Below are 20567 nucleotides of genomic sequence, written 5' to 3'. Positions count from 1 at the left end.
AACAGAATGTATTAAAAAGAGATTATAGATAAATAAAAGGCGAGGAAAGCGACAGGGAAACTATTGTATCATGTGGGTAAGAAAACAGAAAGAGAAAAACACTCGTCTCTCACCATGAGGTGTTTTCATAAGACTTTGGTCTTTGTTCCCTTCTCTTGAGCAGACAAAAGCGATTCCAAATCCAACGGACGTTTTGTTTTTCCAGGTTCCTTTTCCTTCGCTTTCGGGATGAATTTTACTTACAAGTGTTTCTTCCCTTCCGGGCTTCATGTTTAAAAGGTGGAAGCTCATGGCTTATTTTTTTTCCGTGTATTGAAGACCTTCCTTATTGCAAACTTATTTTTTGTTGCCAAAGGCACTTCGCCCCTGTGTACATCGTTTACTTGAACGATGACTGCATTTCATCCGTCTGAAGAGTATTTTTTTGCCTTCTGATGACTGTCTCGGTTATCTCTAATAACTGCCTTCCTTCAGTCTAATTACTGACGTCCTTGTGTCTAATGACCACCTTCCTTCCGTCTTCTGATTTTCTCCGTTCCATCTGATGATTGTGGACGTCTTCCATCTATTTGGCAACTGCCTTCATTTGTGTCTAAGGACTACTGTCTTCAGGAAGGAAGAAGATATTTGCCCTTTCGATGATCATGAAAATAATACACAAGAAATCAGAAACTTATTAATTGTTATTTTCCATCATAAAACAGACATTTGAGATAACTTTTATTATGAAGTTTAAATCAATTCATTACGTCAAGCTAATTAGGGCCGTTAGGGAAAGTGATTCATCATTTTCTTGATGAGCTACGAATTTTCATTAATGGCCCACATAAGGGTTTCGATCAGTCTTGCGTCTTTGTTCTTGTATTCACAATTTCAGTATTTGATTGAAAATATATGTGTATATATGTGTGTGTGGTACAATTATACATATATACACACCTCACAGAGTGAGGAACCGTGGTGCGATCCCAGATCGATCCAGATTGCTTTAGGCACGATCTGTCAGTCGTTGGATCCATACAGTGAATTGTATTATGTCAGTTATTCAGTTGGGAAGAATGGCAAACTGGGAGGTGAAATCATTTGGCAAGTGAAGATCAATAAACGCTGAATTGTTTTACTGTTACTGTAAGGAGGGGGGTGGTGGGGGTGGGGTGTTTGGCTTCGAATTGTCATGGCTGTCAGAGTTTCTTCATTTGGGTTCAATGCTTTGTATTGACAAGAGAACCCCAAATGTGTGAGGGAATCGAGAAGTTTAGATCTCATTTCGGGTAAAAGAAAAGCCAAAAAGAAATTATAGATACAGAAGGTTCCCTTTCCTTGTAAAAATTCCCTTTCCTTGTAAGAAAAAAGCCAGTTCTTCGATTAAATTATTTTCCGATTCCGTGGCAGGAATCGATAGATATGAAACGGATCTTGAATGGAAAATCTGCGACCACAAAAATAAACCGGGAAGTTTTAATCAAACCTTTTAATCCCCAAAGTCATTATTGTGTGATGACGCATTGAAAGGAAGGATTCAGAGATGGAATACTAATGGCTCTGGTTCATCGCTTCTTTCAACCCTCGCTGTGCTCATGCCGTCTCTTGGTTTGCTTTTCTCTGATCTAATTTGCTCTTTTTCTCCGTCAAGAAAACAGGAATTATCATTTTATGTTCTTCGAATTTCCTTCCATTGTTTCATCTCCTTCCACACTTATTTTCATTCAACTTTACGTCTCAGTTTCTGTGAAAGGCTCGAAAAGGAAAATTGTTTCCATGAAATTATGCCTCATTTGGCAAAATCCTAAGTGCTGACCTCCCTTCCAAGCTCAGTGAGGTCGATTCCTTTTTGGAATGGAAAGGAGATTCTCCTCATTCATTTCCCAATGGATTTCAAGCACTTTAGAGGAAAGCGTACCCAGTAATATGTTCGAATAGAGAACCTGAAAGGTTATCAGGACCTTTACATGTAACTGAGTTTTTAATAGATTATTTTATAGTCATTTCGTTAAAAAGAATTTGTTCCCTCATAATTCGCACTTCATTTACATCTGGACTGATTAGACACGAACTCGATCGTTGATAATGAAAAGACAATTGATAATTTAAAAAATATTGGAGATTCAATTAAAATAAAACTCTGCCCTTTCTCTTCACAGCATCAGTTAACCAGAATTTTATTGCGTTGCTTTCTCTCTCTCTCTCTCTCTCTCTCTCTCTCTCTCTCTCTCTATCATAATTGTATGTTTATGGTGGACAACTCCACCGCGATAATTTCTGTGCCAAGGGAGAAGGGGAGCGAGACATCCCTTTCCCTTTTTCCTTTCCATATTTCCCTTCCATATTTCTCTTCCATATTTGGAGGGGGAACATTCGACCATTTCTGAACGCCTCCATATTTATCGGGTGTCTCCCTCCTGCTTCCCTGTGGCCCATTTGTTGACCCTTTTCGCTTCATGCTGGAATGGCCAGACATAATGACGCCGTTACTGACAGCTCCACTTTTCGGATGTTTATTCGCACATCAGTTTCGCCTCACTTCTGAAAGAACCTCCTCCCTGAACAACTTAATGGGCTTCTTCTAGCATTTGCATGAGTTAGCAAATGAGAGTCAGCTGGTTGTGTTAGGACGCAGAAGTAGTGCAGTGAGCAAGGACGGCAGCGCCTCCTGGAACAACCTCTTCTGAGTTGTGGAACCCAGTCGGCTTCAATGATATTATGCTACATGTTCTTTTGTTGCTCTCCATCTCCTACAAACCCTTACTCATCTTCATTCTTCCTTCTCATACCTCTTGTCCAACTGTATGTATGTATACTAAATATATATATATATATATATATATATATATATATATATATATAATATACATACATATATGTAATGTAGTATTAAACCTCTAACAGCCTCTTTGTTTTTGTCTTTCAGTCTTATGAATGATGTTGCTAGACCATGTCCTTCCATCTGAGGTTGTAACCCAGCATATCAACCAAATACCAGGTCAAGCCAACCGCAGTGGAGTATATATATATATATATATATATATATATATAATATATATATATATATATATATATGTGTGTGTGTGTGTGTGTGTATGTATGTATGTATGTATGTATATACATATGTATAACTGATTACGAAGATATGGAACGTGATGAATGTATAAATAAAGGCAAATACCAGGAAGAGAAACTGTAACAACGGAGTGTTTGCGAAGCTTTTCGACACATCGGTCCTCTGCTCTGCTATAGTAGATCCACATCACCCGTGCATCTGATATTTAGACCAGTCCCATACGACGCTCCTGATTGGCTGTTGATAAGCCAATCACTGGGCTGGAAACTCTCAGTCTCTCTCGAGAGTTCACATAGGCAGGATGTATGTTCCACCTCTCCTGAGGGATACTTTTGAAAGACCTATCCCTCGGGAGAGGTGGAGCATATATACATCTGCCTATGTGAACTCTCTCGAGAGACTGAGAGTTTCCAGCCCTGTGATTGGCTTATCAACAGCCAATCAGGAGCGTCGTAAGAGACTGGCCTAGACATCAGATACAAGGTTGATGTGAATCTACTATAGTAAAGGACGGATGTGTCGAATGGCCTAGCAACCATTGTTGTTTCACTATCTCCTTCATGATATTTTCAGATTTTTCAGCAAGTCTTTCAACAGAAGGGTGACAGGTACTTTTATAATACCAGGAGACGATGACAGCCATTTAAAGCTGGGTGGACTGGCGGGTGGTAGGTCGGGCGCGAACCACTGACATAGGTCTGTGAGCCCAACCATGCTATGTCTCTCTATCTATCTATGTATCTCATTGTATGTATATATATATATATATATATATATATATATATATATATATAATATATATAATATACGTATATGTATATATATGTATATATATATATATAGATATATATACATATATATATATATATATATATATATATATATATATATATATATATATATATGTTTGAGAAGGAAAGTATGGTGCAAAATATTCATATTGGGATTAACGCAAAAAAGCGATAGATAAACGGCCCCTTCCAAATTATTAACCATTCACGCCGAAATAGAAACAAAAAGTCGTCAAATAAAGTTAGGTCCCCACCGAAGTAAAGAAAAAGTATATGAAATAATGGTATGCCCCCTAGATGAAGTCGAAAGGATAAAAATAAAAAAAATCATGTAAACAAATAAAGAATTATATAGCTGGAGTGGAGAATTGCAGCTCTATGAAACCCAACCCAAAAGGGAGAAGGGGAGAATGTTCAGTTATTTCCCAAGTAAATGATCAGAAAAGTCAGGCTACCACCAACTCAACGCTTCGACTATTTCGGTAAAATGTCGAAACAATTTCTTTGTTTGAGAAATGATAGTTCTCTCATTTTAGGTGGTGTTTAAAATATCCCTTTTTTCATGGTTGTCGGTTATTTGTTTGCTTTTTCACGTCTCTCATCCCATCGCAAGAGATTGAGTGGACCTAACCAGTAAGTAATAATAATGATGAAATCATTTATTTATAGCCATCAGACAAACAAGCAGAATTGTAATAATGGGAAAAATGCAATTGTGAAAAATATACGAATGTTTTGTTTTTTCTGGAAAGGAAATTAATTGAAATTGAAAGCAAGCACGAAAGCGACATAAGAAACTTCCTCGCCTGGTTTACATTTCCACGAACAAAATAGCAGCCAAAGTCACATTTCCCCGAGGAAGTTGGTTCTTAAGTTCTCCAGGGAAGGATATAGGGACCTTTCCCTCGGGTGTTCAGTTCTAGGATCCTGGAAACGCCTTCACCCTCTCTATGGGTTCCTTGCAAAAGTCTCCCTTGCTCTCTCGTCTCGCTTTGGGTTTAAAGCCAACTTCTTTTTAATCCCCTATTGTTTTTCTTCCTCATTTATAAGTTTTCTTAAAGATGGCTGAGCTTAAGAGAAAAACACATTTGCAGATGTAGCAACACTCGGCTCACGTTTTCAGGTTAATGAGTCTTCTCGCCCACCGCCTAACAGCCCATCCAGCTAGCAATGAGTTCTAGCATCTGCCGCAGTCATTACGGGAGGTTGTGGGGAGAGCAGCCTCATTCCTACCCAAGGAAAAGGTGTCCTTGAAAAAAATCTTTTGTAAGGATATTTATCTTATTTAGTACTCTTCCATTGCCCACTTAATTATCAAAAAGAATAATATTGCCATTAAATCAGCATCAGCTCAACCAAAGCTATCATTTCATTTCAAGGAAAACTACTTTCCCTGACCTCCGCAACCAAATAATTGAAAAGGAAACAGCCCTGATCACCCAGGTGGGAAATCCAGAATATGAATCCGGCCGCCTCAGGCCACAATATCCCAAACGAACGCAACCACGGCCATTCCCTTCTGCGATACCAATTACATGCACTAGCTTCCACTCGGTAAAAGTCGACCAGATGAAGTTAATATTATGCAAATGAAGCATTGTTTTATTTTGGAACTGATTGAGCCTCCGAATTGTCAGCACAAATTAAGATGGCGTTTGCTGAAATTGGAGGTTGCAATGATATTTTGTAATCTGGATTGTGGTGCAGGGAACGAATGTTATATCAGAGGGCACTCAAGTCAAGGTAACCTTTTCCCGACATCAAGGAAAGAGGAGATAAGGTTTTATAGGTGTCAGGTCGTCTGCATCCACTCTTGCAGATGTCTTCTGCTTCGTACAGGATGTCAGATAAAAAAAATAAAAGCTGTTTTAGAACCACAAGGAATTGAAACAATACAGATAAAAGTAATGACTTTTTGTGTGTTACGGAATTGCTGAGACGCCAACAATCAATACAAGCATTTACCAGTTACATAAAAAAATCAATTGCGGCGACATGTAACCACAAGGGACCAGCAAGTAGCGATTTATAATACGAAAGTTTACTCTCAGTCGAATGGAAAGCAATGTTAAAGGCCAAGCGAGAAAGAAACAAATAAAGGTCATATCGCGCTAACATTTTCTGAAACAAATACTCACAACCAGATACTCTCAAATCCACATTCTGCCAAAGGATCATCTGAGTGGAGAACCCGCTGCAGAAATCCCCCGGTGTTTGGCTGTTGTCTGGAGGAGAAGGGCCAAGAGCTTCTCCTTCGGGTGATCAGGGCTAGAGGAATTGCTCGACCCTTCTTAAGGGATTCTTGTCAAAACTTATCTTTTCTCTCTCTCTCTCTCTCTCTCTCTGAGTGCGTCTGGGAACAAATTTACTCTTTCTCCTTTTAAAAAATCTAGGGTGTTTCTGTCTTCATAAATGCAGAATTTCCTCCGTATTAAGCCTTTTCATTTAAGGAAGAAGTTCATGGAAAAACAGTTGTCTTTTGTTGGCGTTTCCAGAGCCACACAAAAGACTTTCATTCGCCCCAGCACATTATCATCGTTTATGGGTTTCCATTATCATGGCGTAATCCGAACCCCAGTCGTAAATGAGTTTTCATAAATATATATTATATATATATATATATATATATATATAATATATATTATATGTATATATATATGTATATATATATATATATATATATATATATATATATATATATATATATATATATATATATATAAACATATATATGTCAGTTTAACAAGTATGTCGACATTACTCGTATACTAAGTGTGAAGAATCACGGTCCAAAAAACCCTGGTTATATATATATATATATATATATATATATATATATATATATATATATATATATATATATATATTCAATAGGCGGAGGTTTCTCTAAACCCAACTATACAATGAAGGCAGGGGAAGCACACCAACGGATCAAGGAACTCATATTTATTAGGTTGGAACGTTTCGAAGCCAACCAGCAGGCCTCATATTCAAGCTACAAAGTGACAATATCTAAACTTCAGTATTATAATACACAATGTAAGGTACAATAAAACAATCACAGTTATAAATACAAATAAGGACCAACCGTTGAGTGTGAAGACAGAGGAAGGACTAACAAAAAACGTAAACAGTTCACGAGAGGTAAAGAGGTGTAGACGTGGCATGGGTGTTCAGTGAGGGGACCAGTTTTTTAATAAACAATGATTCAATCATTGTTAAAATCTTATGATTGGAAACTCTGCCCAAAACCTTGAAGTCCTTGTACTGAATAGAATACCTACATTTATCGGTATGATCCCTTATGTTGGAAAATTCGGGATTCGAAAGCTTAATGCCAGTTCTATAGCTGACAGCTTTATGACTGTCGATTCGGACCTTAAGTAACCTATGTGTCGATCCAATATAGGTTCCTCGATTACATAGAGGACAAGTAAATCTGTAAATAACACATGAGGTCATCAGTGGATCCAAACGGTCTTTGGAGCTGAAAAGGCTACCGATCTTCAGTGGGTTTGTGGGTATAATTTTGATTTTCACGGCAGGGAGATGACCAAATATTAAAGCATGGAGTTCCTTATAAAAAGTTGTATCGTGAATAAAAGGAAGGCTGGCGTAGAAAGGTAACTTAGGAACGTGAGGAGTAGGATGACGTGGAACGAAAATATTATTTAAAAAATTGGAGACAATGCCCAAAAAACTACTGGGTAGGAAAGCAGTTGCTGTTAAATTATTTTTGCAAGAACGTGACTTCATAGTAAAACGCTTGCCAACTAGATGACAAAGCAAAGGCTCGGTGAAGCATGGTTAATAAGGCATTAATCTTAAAATCAAGAGAACAAAAACTATAAAAATTATTACCAAGACCTTTTTATAAGGAACTCCATGCTTTAATATCTGGTCATCTCCCTGCCGTGAAATCAAAATTATACCCACAAACCCACTGAAGATCGGTAGCCTTTTCAGCTCCATAGACCGTCTGGATCCACTGATGACCTCATGTGTTATTTACAGATTTACTTGTGAACCTATATTGGATCGACACATAGGTTACTTAAGGTCCGAATCGACAGTCATAAAGCTGTCAGCTATAGAACTGGCATTAAGCTTTCGAATCCCGAATTTTCCAACATACCCTTATGTTGGAAAATACCGATAAATGTAGGTACTCTATTCAGTACAAGGACTTAAGGTTTTGGGCAGAGTTTCCAATCATAAGATTTTAACAATGATTGAATCATTGTTTACTAAAATACTGGTCCCCTCACTGAACACCCATGCCACGTCTACACCTCTTTACCTCTCGTGAACTGTTTACGTTTTTTGTTAGTCCTTCCTCTGTCTTCACACTCAACGGTTGGTCCTTATTTGTATTTTTAACCGTGATTGTTTTATTGTACCTTACATTGTGTATTTTAATGTTGTAGCTTAATTTTATTGTAACTAATTAGATATTGTCACTTTGTAGCTTGAATATGAAGCCTGCTGGTTGGCTTTGAAACGTTCTAACCCAATAAATATGAGTTCCTTGATCCGTTGGTGTGCTTCCCCTGCCTTCATTGTAATACATAATATATATTATATATATATATATGTATATATATATATATAGTTTAGATATATATATATATATATATATATATATATATATATATATATATATATATATATATATATAACGCCGTTAACACCATACCCTTGAGTCGCAATATCCCAAACAAACTCAGCCACATTAATTCTACTCCGAGATACCAATTAAACGCGCTGGCTTCCACTCGGGTCATGATCGTCCGGACGAACTGAAATATAATTCAATTAAGCTTCGTTTCATTTGGGGGATTAACAGAACTTCCTGCTCGTCAGGGGTGATTAAAACACTGGACGTAGCAGAAATGAGATGTGATGATAATTTCGTGCAGTGTCTCGTCCTGTCGTGCCCAGACGAGAAGTTATCACAGGAAGATGGAGTCTTGGTAATCTATCTCTTTCCAACAACAAGATGAAGAACACATTCTAAAAGATCTTCCTAAGTTTAGCTCCCTTCCAACATAAAAAAAAATGTTCCATATCTTGCTATCATTTACTTAGATAATGGTAAGATCACTGAGGACGAATGGATTTTCCTTTGTTGCCAAAATTAAAGCGGCAATTGCTCCATTCGTTTCAGAGACAAAGCAGTATTTTCCCCAACAGGAATGAGACACAAGAAATAACGATCCCATGAAAATCGAGGACAAAAATAATAATTACCTCATTAAAAATCAAAGGCAAGAACTTGCAGTTCGTGATTATAAATTCAGCGTAAGAATCCAAGGGATGATTAATGATTCGCCGAACCAACAGTAAATAATACAAAAAAAAAAAAAAAAAAGGATTTAAGAAGAAATGTGACTTTCGTTGCTGGACTTTACCACAGGAGCGACATAGAAGCAGTGGTTCTCTGAAATGGAGATATTAAGCACATCACAGATAATAGTAATGCAGTCGCAATGGTGTTAGTCAAGAATGTGAAGTCTAACCATTTCTAAATAAAATAAAAGTATTTCCTTCAAATTCCCTCTTGCTCAAACCTTTTCAAGAGAACTCGAGACTGTACTGAGTATGGTATGTGGAAATGCATTACATGGTGGTGTCTAAAGGACCTGAGGTAGGAAGCGAGATATTCAAGAAACCAGGTCTCTGTCATTGACGCATGCAAAAGGAACGGTGATGCAATATGAGGGTTTTGATTTGATTTTGATTTATATAGATTTTTGGCGTTTTGCCAAGCACTGGGGCAACTAAGGCCATTCAGCGCTGAAACGGAAATCGACAGTAAAAGGTTTGAAAGGCGTTACAGGAGGAAAACCTCGCAGTTGCACTATGAAACAATTGTTAGGAGAGGGTGGAGGACAGTAAGATGGAAGAAAAAGAATATGAACGGAGGTACAGTAAAAAGAATGGCAGTAGTTGCAGTTAGGGGCCGAAGGGACGCTGCAAAGAACTTTAAGTAATCCCTACATTGCACCGAATGAGGTGCACTGACGGCACTAACCCCTACGGGAATAAGGGCTTTGAAACACACGTCACTAAAACCAAGTTATCCCACGTCCACTCTTACTGAAACTGAATAGTGTTGTGATTTAACTCTGCGTAGGCGCGCAACCATCAGAAGGTTATTGCTGGAAATACAGATGACTTCAGTTGAAGTCATGCCGAACAAGTGAGTTTCGAAAAGCAAAGAGGGCTAGAAAAGGATAACATGATATTATCTTAGAAGAAAGACGAGCAAGAAGAAGCGAGTGAACAAAGGTAAGCCTTTTTCATGATAAATTGCTTTAGTGTTTCTCAGAATTCATTCCGAGGACGCTAGGAATCTGAAGCATGCAAAGACAAAACTTGATTCCCTCGAGGCAAGCTCTTGCGTTACTGACAGAAACATTGTCAAATTTCATGCAGCAGTTCTGTAGGATATCCTCTCTTTCTCTTGTGTCTCGTATACACGTCTGTAATTAACCACACGCGTCATATTATTGGGTACATTAATCCTTAAGCTTAAAACTCCAATACCTCTCTCAACAGGGACGAGCGAGTCGATAGGACCCAAATAGCCGTCGAATAAAAAACTTTTCTCAGACGAAACAATCTGAACGTCAGTAAACTTCTTCCTCTGACTGGAAATAGATGGCCTCTGTTTTGTGTATTTTGGAGGATGGGACCAACTCCTCAGCCACTCACCTAACCCCCCTCCTCCGCTTCCCTGCCCTTCCCCCTTCCCCGCTTCCACCTTATGGCCCTCTCTCGTGTCAGGAGAGGTGGGAAGAGGCAATTTCGGGTAGGACGGAGAGCGGGAACTATTGGCTGTGTTATAAAAAGTGAAATGGGGAGAAAGACATGGCTACTTTTTTTAGCAGTCCTTAAAGAGAGAGAGAGAGAGAGAGAGAGAGAGAGAGAGAGAGAGAGAGAGCTGCGTGCAATAATTATGAACATTCATCAGGCTACTTTTAGCTTGAACAAATTTTCTTAGGGCTTCGTGTCGATGATTTCATGAGGCGAGTGGCGTCGTCTTTCAGTTCTTTTTCTCTTGTCTTCCTTTTCCTTTATTTTTCTTTTTTTTTTTTTTCATTTTATTTGCGAATAAACATTTCACCAAACCGGATGGTTTTTGTGATTCAGTAAACAGATGAAAGGACGTTTAAGAGAATAGGAAATGACTGTATGAAAATCCTATTCTGTGCCGCCTGTCTGTCTTTCTGAATCCCTCGGTCTGCCTTCGGCTTCTCAGCCTTGCGATTGACAAGGGCTCATCCTTCCTGATGGATGACAGGTGGAGAATGACATCGAGACGCCATTCAATATGAAACTGTCTTTCTGAAATTGAAGTTAGTCTGTGAGTGTGTGTGTGTGTGTGTGTGTGTGTGTGTGGCCCGGTAACTTCAGTGGTACCAAGCTCCGGTCACAAGCAAGTACATCCAAGTTCATCTCCAAATCGGACGAGTAAGCCTCTCTCGACCTAAGGAATGAATCATGTATCCGGTAATTAATCGACTATCGCGAGGCATAGCTGAATTGGAGAGAGAGAGAGAGAGAGAGAGAGTAAAATATGCTTGACGTGTGACGGATGGCCTCGACGAGGTAACCCGCACTCCAGAGGCGTAAAAACATTCGTTAGATTTCGCAAAATGAATTGACTCCTTTAAAAAAGGGATGCGATGCACGGGATTACTTTACCTTCATCAGCTCAATGATGAAGTATGATGTTTTTATGAATAAAAATAGCAGGTTAAATTAAACGAGAAATTTATATATATATATATATATATATATATATATATATATATATATATATAGAGAGAGAGAGAGAGAGAAGAGAGAGAGAGAGAGAGAGAGAGAGAGAGAGAGAGAGAGAGAGAGAGAGAGAGAGAGCAAAATACTTTATTTCGTCAACATAGGAAGTCTAATTTTATCTGAATTTCTCATGGACTTCCGGTACCATTTGCCTTAAAAACACAAAGATGTAATTCGATCATTTCTGTCTGTTCGTCTAACCATCACACTCGCCCATCTTCCCTCTGAGAGCTTCCCTCGAAGGTCCTTCAAGTAATTGGTTCAACTTTTTTGACAGGTCGAGGAATAACTTCGAATAGATCGTTTGTTTGGTTAAGTGAAGAAAATAAATGTTTATTGCTTTCCAGATATTTTGATCTCATCAGGGTTAGTTTATAAGCGTTCGTCAAGAACCAAAAAAAAAAAAAACACTTTGTCAATAAAAAGCTTTGTAAGAGGTATTATGTGAATTGCTTGTAATCCCAGTTGAGTAAATAATCAATAGTTATATGGAGATATTATTATGTACAAAATAACATACTGGCAATGGATGCATATCATGTATTTTCTGTCACTGATAATACAATTTCTAATAAGATAAAATATGGGAGAATCTTGCGAAGAGAATAAATGTGAAATCCTCTTCTTAAACTGGTATATTTGGGAGAGTTTGCAATACATATTATTTATGTATATATGTATGTATGTATGTATAATATATATATATATATATATATATATTATATATATATATATATATATATAGATATCTAATAAAAGGAGCCCATAAAAACACCAAAAATGTAGAGAGAAAAGTACTATATTTCAGAGACTGCTGTCTTCTCTTTCAGGTATATTGAATGAGAAAAGTTTACAGAAAACGGTGGTATTTATACCAAGAGATTCGTCCACAAGTAAGCCAATTTAGTCACCCCCGCTGATAATCTTCCTTTATCTCTTAAGCGTTGGTTGAATGAACACTGCGTCGACGATGTCTGATGTCCAATTCCCTTTTGAGATGTTCATTACCTGCTTCTCTTTTATTAAGGCCGATTCCATCATTTGACTCTTTATACGGCAGTTGCTGCTATAAATTACACGTGACATATTCCAGTTTATTCTATGGTTATGTTCATTTATATGATTGAAAATAGCCGAGTTCTGTTGTCCATACCTAACTGACCGTTTGTGTTGTATTAATCTCTGGGGAAGTGATTTACCTGTAAACTCCGATGTAAGATTGGTCACAGTCCTGGCATGGGATCTCATATACCCCAGAGTCTTTGGGCGATGTCTTTTGTTGGACGTTAATCAGGGATTTGGCTAAGGTATTTGGGTAGGTAAATGCAAAAGGGTTGGATTTCCCAAGGGTGTGAGTTACTCTCTTAATCGTCTCCAGGTGGGGAATTTTTATTTTATTGTTGGGTGTGTCTCTGGTCTTGTCTTTAGGGGGTCGGTAGAAAATTACGTTTTGCTTTTTGAATTGCTTTCTCAATTATATGGTCATGGATACTTTAAAGATGAAAGTTTGCTTGCGAATTAGTTCAAATTCTTTTTCCAGGAAATCTGGGGAACAAAAAATTCGTAAGGCTCTTAGGAATAGGTTGCTGGCTAGACCTATCTTGATAGTATTGTCATGATAGCTAAAGTAGTGAATATATGAAAGTGAGAACGTTAGTTTTCTGTATATGGTAAATTTGTATTCTGTCGTGTCTCTGATTATTAAAACATCAAGAAAAGGAATTTTGTTGTCTGTTTCCCATTCAACTTTAAATTGAATGGGAAACAGACAACAAAATTCCTTTTCTTGATGTTTTAATAATCAGAGACACGACAGAATACACAAATTTACCATATACAGAAAACCAAACGTCCTCACTTTCATATATTCACTACTTTAGCTATCATGACAATACTATCAAGATAGGTCTAGCCAGCAACCTATTCCTAAGAGCCTTACGAATTTGTTCCCCAGATTTCCTGGAAAAAGAATTTGAACTAATTCGCAAGCAACTTTCATCTTTAAAGTATCCTGACCATATAATTGAGAAAGCAATTCAAAAAGCAAACGTAATTTTCTACCGACCCCCTAAAGACAAGACCTGAGACACACCCAACAATAAAATAAAAATTCCCCACCTGGAGACGATTAAGAGAGTAACTCACACCCTTGGGAAATCCAACCCTTTTGCATTTACCTACCCAAATACCTTAGCCAAATCCCTGATTAACGTCCAACAAAAGACATCGCCCAAAGACTCTGGGGTATATGAGATCCCATGCCAGGACTGTGACCAATCTTACATAGGATTTACAGGTAAATCACTTCCCCAGAGATTAATACAACACAAACGGTCAGTTAGGTATGGACAACAGAACTCGGCTATTTTCAATCATATAAATGAACATAACCATAGAATAAACTGGAATATGTCACGTGTAATTTATAGCAGCAACTGCCGGTACAAGAGTCAAATGATGGAATCGGCCTTATAAAAGAGAAGCAGGTAATGAACATCTCAAAAGGGAATTGGACATCAGACATCGTCGACGCAGTGTTCATTCAACCAACGCTTAAGAAGATTAAAGGAAGATTATCAGCGGGGGTGACCTAAATTGGCTTACTTGTGGACGAATCTCTTGGTATAAATACCACCTTTTCTGTAAACTTTTCTCATTCAATATACCTGAAGAGAGAGGACAGCAGTCTCTGAACTATAGTACTTTTCTCTCTACATTTTTGGTGTTTTTATGGGCTCCTTTTATTAGATGGAATTCTGTTGTTACAGAACAAACTTTTACCAGTCATATATATATATATATATATATATATATATATATATATATATATATATATTATATATATATATATATATGTATGTATGAATGTATGTATATATATTTTTGCACAGTGAATCTTGCATCCCTTACGAATAATTTGGCTGTTCATATTTCTCTAATTACTTATAAATAGATCCTGTAATTTGCATTTGCTTGAATGACGGTTAACAAACTTTCTTTACTGAATGTTCCAGAACTATTCTCGGAATGTAATGAGATTTCCAAAGAAGAGTTAATAATGAGTTATAAAGAAAAAATAACTGGCATTATAAAATTTCGAGTGAATCTAATCCTGTTCACGATTCTGGGATTTCCTCAGAGGAAATCTAAATCCTCTTAATCCTTTCCCTTATAACAAATGGATTTAATCAAGTGGTTTTTTATTGTGTTGAAATACGCTGGGGATTTTCCAAATGAAGGCTTTGCTAATTTATGAATGGTAATCATGTCAGCATGAGAATACTCGTGCCGCTTATCAGTAATGAATGGATATTCTTGGAAAACCTTTAATGATTACATCTCTAAACTTTGTTATTCACTTTGGTTTAATTTCATACTTTTATCTTTCCACTTTATCTCTATATCCCCACCCATTATTTCCTATCATATGATTAGAGCATAATAATTGATCACTATATGAGTCTGATCTATAATTTTGTTTTCTTCTAAATATATATATAATATATAGATATATAATATATATATAAATATACTTATATTATATAATATATTATATATATAATATATAATAGATAATATATATATATATATATATCGAGCTGCAAATGTCCTTTAATATCTAATTCGCTCTACCTCGGAATTAATATATTTTCGTAACATGTTAACCGAGGGGAAATTTTTTAGCTGATAATAATTTCGTCCTCTTGTGGGTTCGAACCAGCGCCCAGCGGTCAGAGGAGAGATCAGGACTTCAGTGACGTACGTTATCGACTGTGTGTATGCATGTGTCCGTATATGATAAAATGCGGCAGGTTGTGTGTTTGTGTAAGGGATCAAGGTTTAAGGATTGCTGAGGTGTATCGGGGCAAGACTTCTGTTGGCTCAGAAGACGAAAAGTGGAAGGATAAAACTTGCCTTCAATATCATCCCTTGACGCGTGACAAGAGAGAGAGAGAGAGACGGAGAAATTCAGAACATTGTATATCAATGTGTCTTCCTTTCCATTTTCTCGTATTTCTTATTTATTTTCCTTTTCATTTTTCTAAAAGTTGTTCTCCAGCCTTTCAATGTTTATTTCCCATATTATTATACGTATAAACTACGTAACCTGTGTTGATCTGTAAGTTTGAAGGTTCCTATTGTTCTGCGATTCACTGCACAGAGATGAAAGAGTAACAAAGGTAATGTTGTCTCCCTGGGCTGTGATTCATGATGAGTTTCATAGCTCCTGCTCAAGAGCCATTTTCATTTTTATTCCTCAAAAGATGACAGAGAGACACACATAGGCACATACAAATAAAAAATATAGGTAAGTATTAAACATATGTTTCTTTTGTTTCTCTGATCATGCGCCGTACGATCTTCATCTTATTAGCGAAAATGTTCATTTAGAATGGTTTTACCTTATTATGTGCGTCTACTTGTGATGACTTTTGCCATCGCAGAGCCTCCCATTGGCTGTTCAGATTGTGTGGATTCAGACACAGTCACCCTTGGCTTCGTTCAAAGACGAATTTTGACGGCAGTCTTGTTAAATCTGGTCAACCTTAGACATTAACAAGCAATACTAAACACATTGATGCCATTTATTGATCAGAAAGATGAAAGGTCCTAATCTGATAACAAGAAAGTCACCTTTCGAGTCTTAATAAGTGACTAAAGAAACGGGTCATTACCCCAGCGGAGTCTAAAATTCCCAGAAATTCAATGACGTCCCCCTTAAGACGTTATGATCTGACTGGCCATTCTGGAGCTAAGCCAATATTGCCGTACAGTCGAAAGTCTCCAGTGACAGAGTAGCACCTTCGCCATACCAAGCTACGGGTCCCTGATGGGGAAGTTAAGAAACGCAAACTTAAAAGACGGTGATGAGATAAAAAGGAGTATGAAGAAATAAATAGAATCAAAACAAAAGGGATTGATGGGATTGTTTAAAGAGAGAGAGTAAAGAGAGAATGTGCTTCTGCGATAGTAAAGACAGACAGCAGATCCTAGAATCTAAGACAGGGAGAAAATCAGACCGAAAATTTGGCTTTCCTAGAGGTAGCCGAGAGGGCAAAGGATAGGGAGGGAGACTGCTCTTCCTTGAACATAGCTGGAGACTGGAATTACTCTAAAAATATGCGGAAATTTGTCAGCAAAAGCAGATGGAATTAAAGCATAACGAAGAAAAATAAGGCTCCTATGTCCAAGGAAAGGACGAAATTTAGGATAGCAAGGTCATCTCATTTTACATGTTTTACTCTTGAGGAAATTTTAATTTTTTCATTTGTGTACCTCAGCTATTTAATTGTAAGGCCAAATTGCAGATATATTTAGATCTATCTTGCCTGCAAATATAACAAGTAAGGCTTAAACCATGTATTACCTGTTTATAATCATTATGAGTAAAGAGCCTACTATGAAAGCTTCTATTCGAGGCTCATTGAATTGCAGATTGAAAAACATTTCCCAACTGATCTCACGATAAACGTAGAAGCAGGATTATACTAATGGCCCATAAATAAACTGGAAATCCTAGGGTCCTTAGGCAACTTACACGATAGAGGTCGCTCTGGGAGGAGAGACAGTATTGCAAGGACCTTATAATCTAAAGGACTCTTGCGGAGTTTGTCATCTGTTGTCGTCTGGAGCTCTGGCGCATATATATATATATATATATATATATATATATATATATATATATATATATATATATATATATATATATATATGTGTGTGGGTGTTGTGTGTGTGTGTATATATATATATATATATATATATATATATATATATATATATATATATATTATATATATATTATTTAATATGTCTGTGAATAAATAAACTGAAAAACTGATACAAATGCTGACCATAAATTATGTCTTTTAAAGAAAAGGTGCTGTTATTATTTTGAAGACAGGTGTTTGATAGACATAATTCTCCGATAACATTGGCAAGAGGTCAATTAACCTCTTCATTAAGACTTCAAAACTTGCATGTTGGTCAACATCAATCATTTATCCACTGTGCTTCATTTGTTCCCTTTCCCTCATCAATGACGCCAGATAATTTGGTATCAATCAGTCAGTCACCAGTTTTCTCTTTGACTTCTACTCAGGTGTGGTAGAAGTCATGTTTTGCTCTTTCAAATAAATAAAGAGCGCCTCAGTGGCGTGGTCGGTATGGGGTTGGCGTGCCACCACGGTGGCCGCGAGAGCGATTTTCGGGCATTCCATTGAGGAGTGAGAGATGTGTACTTCTGGTGATAGAAGTTCTCTCTAGACGTGGTTCGGAAGTCACGTAAAGCCGTTGGTCACGTTACAGAATAACCACTGGTTCAATGCAACGTAAAACACGATACAAACAAAACAAACAAATAAAGGAACTAACAAACAAAAGATCAAACATAAATACAATACCTGTCGCTCCTAAAGCGTCAGCCTCGTCAGAATTATGCAAATGACTTCTGTCATATTACTGGACCTCGCTTTCAGGGGATTTGTTTCATTGAAATGGAATGAAAACATTTTCTCGCTTTCAAAGGATGTTTTCCTTCGATGCTTTGAGCAGAAAACAGGCGAGAGACTTAATGGAACCTCCGTCATATTTTATCATAGAGTAAATAGGATTAAACTGGATATCTGTACAAAAATAGAAATCAGGGATTATTTCTTGGTGTTTAAGGAAACTAACCCGTATACGGATGAATAATATTTCTTTCAGACTTTGATTTTCTCTCCTGTATGTCATTCGTTCGACAAATTTCACTTTACAATCCTTTTTGGATGTCATGGTCTCCAGCAATTAACATTTTGCTTTAATTTTAGGGACCAGTTTTTTTAAATACTGTTCATTTTATTCATAAAATTATAAAGATTCCTGAAGGGCGCCATTCATATTGATCATTCATATGATTTTCCTTTTCAAAGAAGTCGTAGGGAAATTATTCTCTCCTCCCGTTTTTCGATTAGACGACTGTATGAACCATAGAAATAAAAATAAAAATCTCTTCATAGTGTCAGTTTTCTAACGGAGACAAAAGTCTACTACTCAAAATTAATGTTTGAAGAATGAGTTTATACACCAGATATCTGTAGTTCATTGTTGATGTAATTCTTATTTCATTTATTAAGTTCATAATATATTACAATGCATTTTATTGAGTATTATTAATTGCCAAGTTTTAATGGCGCCATTGAAGTGTCTACTTTAAAATATATATATCACCAGAAATTAGTCTCCATTTCCTAAACCATTACAATGTCCTTCATAAAGAAAAAATTAAAGAACTAAGGCCATGGCTAAATGATCAGAAGCATTTCACATATAGTTCCCTCGGCTTTTACTTTGGAAAATATGTTACCAACAGAAACTCGTTGGTAACAAAACAAAAACTTCAAAACTTGATCTTGAAATACGAAATTCAGATTCCCCGTATGTTGTCTCTGAGGAGGGAAAACACACGAAATGTCTCTGCTCATGTAAAAATGCCGAGGACATTTTTGCTCCAGATCTTTGCCCCTCCTCAGTGAGGAAATTCTAGTGCTATGAAGAGAGAGAGAGAGAGAGAGAGAGAGAGAGAGAGAGAGAGAGAGACAGTCAAAATTTTGTGATGCCGGCTTGTGTTTCCATTCGTATTTCTCCCTTCAGAATGATCCCCCCCCCCCTCTCTCTCTCTCTCTCTCTCTCTCTCTCTCTCTCTCTCTCTCCTGTGTGCTTACCGAGGATTTCTTCCACGTTTAATGGTGTGTTGTCTAACTTTGACGTTGAACCGACTTTTATTTTCCCTTTGGAGAAAGGCTATGAACGCAAACACAACCTTTCTTGTTTTGTATTGTTTTACCTAAAGGAAAAGGATCTTTCAAGCTTTCCCTTTTTTCTTTCTGCACAGAAATTGTCTCTATCTCTCTCTTCCTCGAAATCATCTCATCAAGATAAAATCTCGATACAAATATCATTTAATTCACTCAACATAAAGCCTTGAGCGCCTTTCACAAATGCTTTCATGGGATACAGCGAGAGAAAGAGAGAGAGAGAGAGAGAGAGAGAAACGGTACGTTAGTTCATTCTAACGAGCCATCAATGGAATAATCTCTTTGAATGATGTCGCTTTGCCTTGAATGATATCTCATCGTCTTTATGTTTCCATGATCCATTTTTTTTACAAGACTTGGGAGAGCACATTTGAGAAGCTTCCCCATTTTTACGCGTTGGCATCAGATTCTCCCCTCCCATTTGCAGCCTATTTGGACTACAAAGTTGGTATTTAGGGAAAGACAAAAATATCACTGTCATCTGTCATATTCAGCCTCTGACTTCAGAATCAAGGGTAAATTTTTTTTTCTTGTGAAAATCAAGCCTCGACAACTTCTTCATACTTCCAACGCAAAGACCTCTGCTGAGTTTTAAGTAGTCAGTCCGACGTCAGCCTCATTCATCTATAGTAGATTCCCATCAACCGTACATTTGATGTTTAGGCCAGTCCCTTACGACACTCCTGATTGGCTGTTGATAAGCCAGTTACAGGGCTGGAAACTCTCAGTCTCTCTCGAGAGTTCACATGGGTAGGATCTATGTCTTTCAAAAGTACCCTTCAGGAGAGGTGGAACATACATCCTGCCTTTGTGAACTCTCTCGAGAGACTGAGAGTTTCCAGCCCTGTGATTGGTTTATCAACAGCCAATCAGGAGCGTCGTTAGGGACTGGCCTAGACGCCAAATGCACGGTTGATGTGAATTTACTATAGTGCATAATGCAGAGGCTGCGAGGGTTAGAGCAATTAGGGCTCAGGGATCTTTCTCCGTTAAAAAGGTGAAGAGAGGGGCAATGGATATAGTTTTGTTTTCCATAAAGCCACCTAATTTGACATAGGATAAATTAAAATAACTGTTCAATTTTGATTTTATTTT

The sequence above is a fragment of the Macrobrachium nipponense genome, chromosome 15 (genome assembly GCF_015104395.2).
Source record: "Macrobrachium nipponense isolate FS-2020 chromosome 15, ASM1510439v2, whole genome shotgun sequence".
Classification (NCBI taxonomy): domain Eukaryota; kingdom Metazoa; phylum Arthropoda; class Malacostraca; order Decapoda; family Palaemonidae; genus Macrobrachium; species Macrobrachium nipponense.
The sequence above is the reverse complement of the archived record's forward strand: the minus strand, read 5'-3'. Positions refer to the sequence as shown.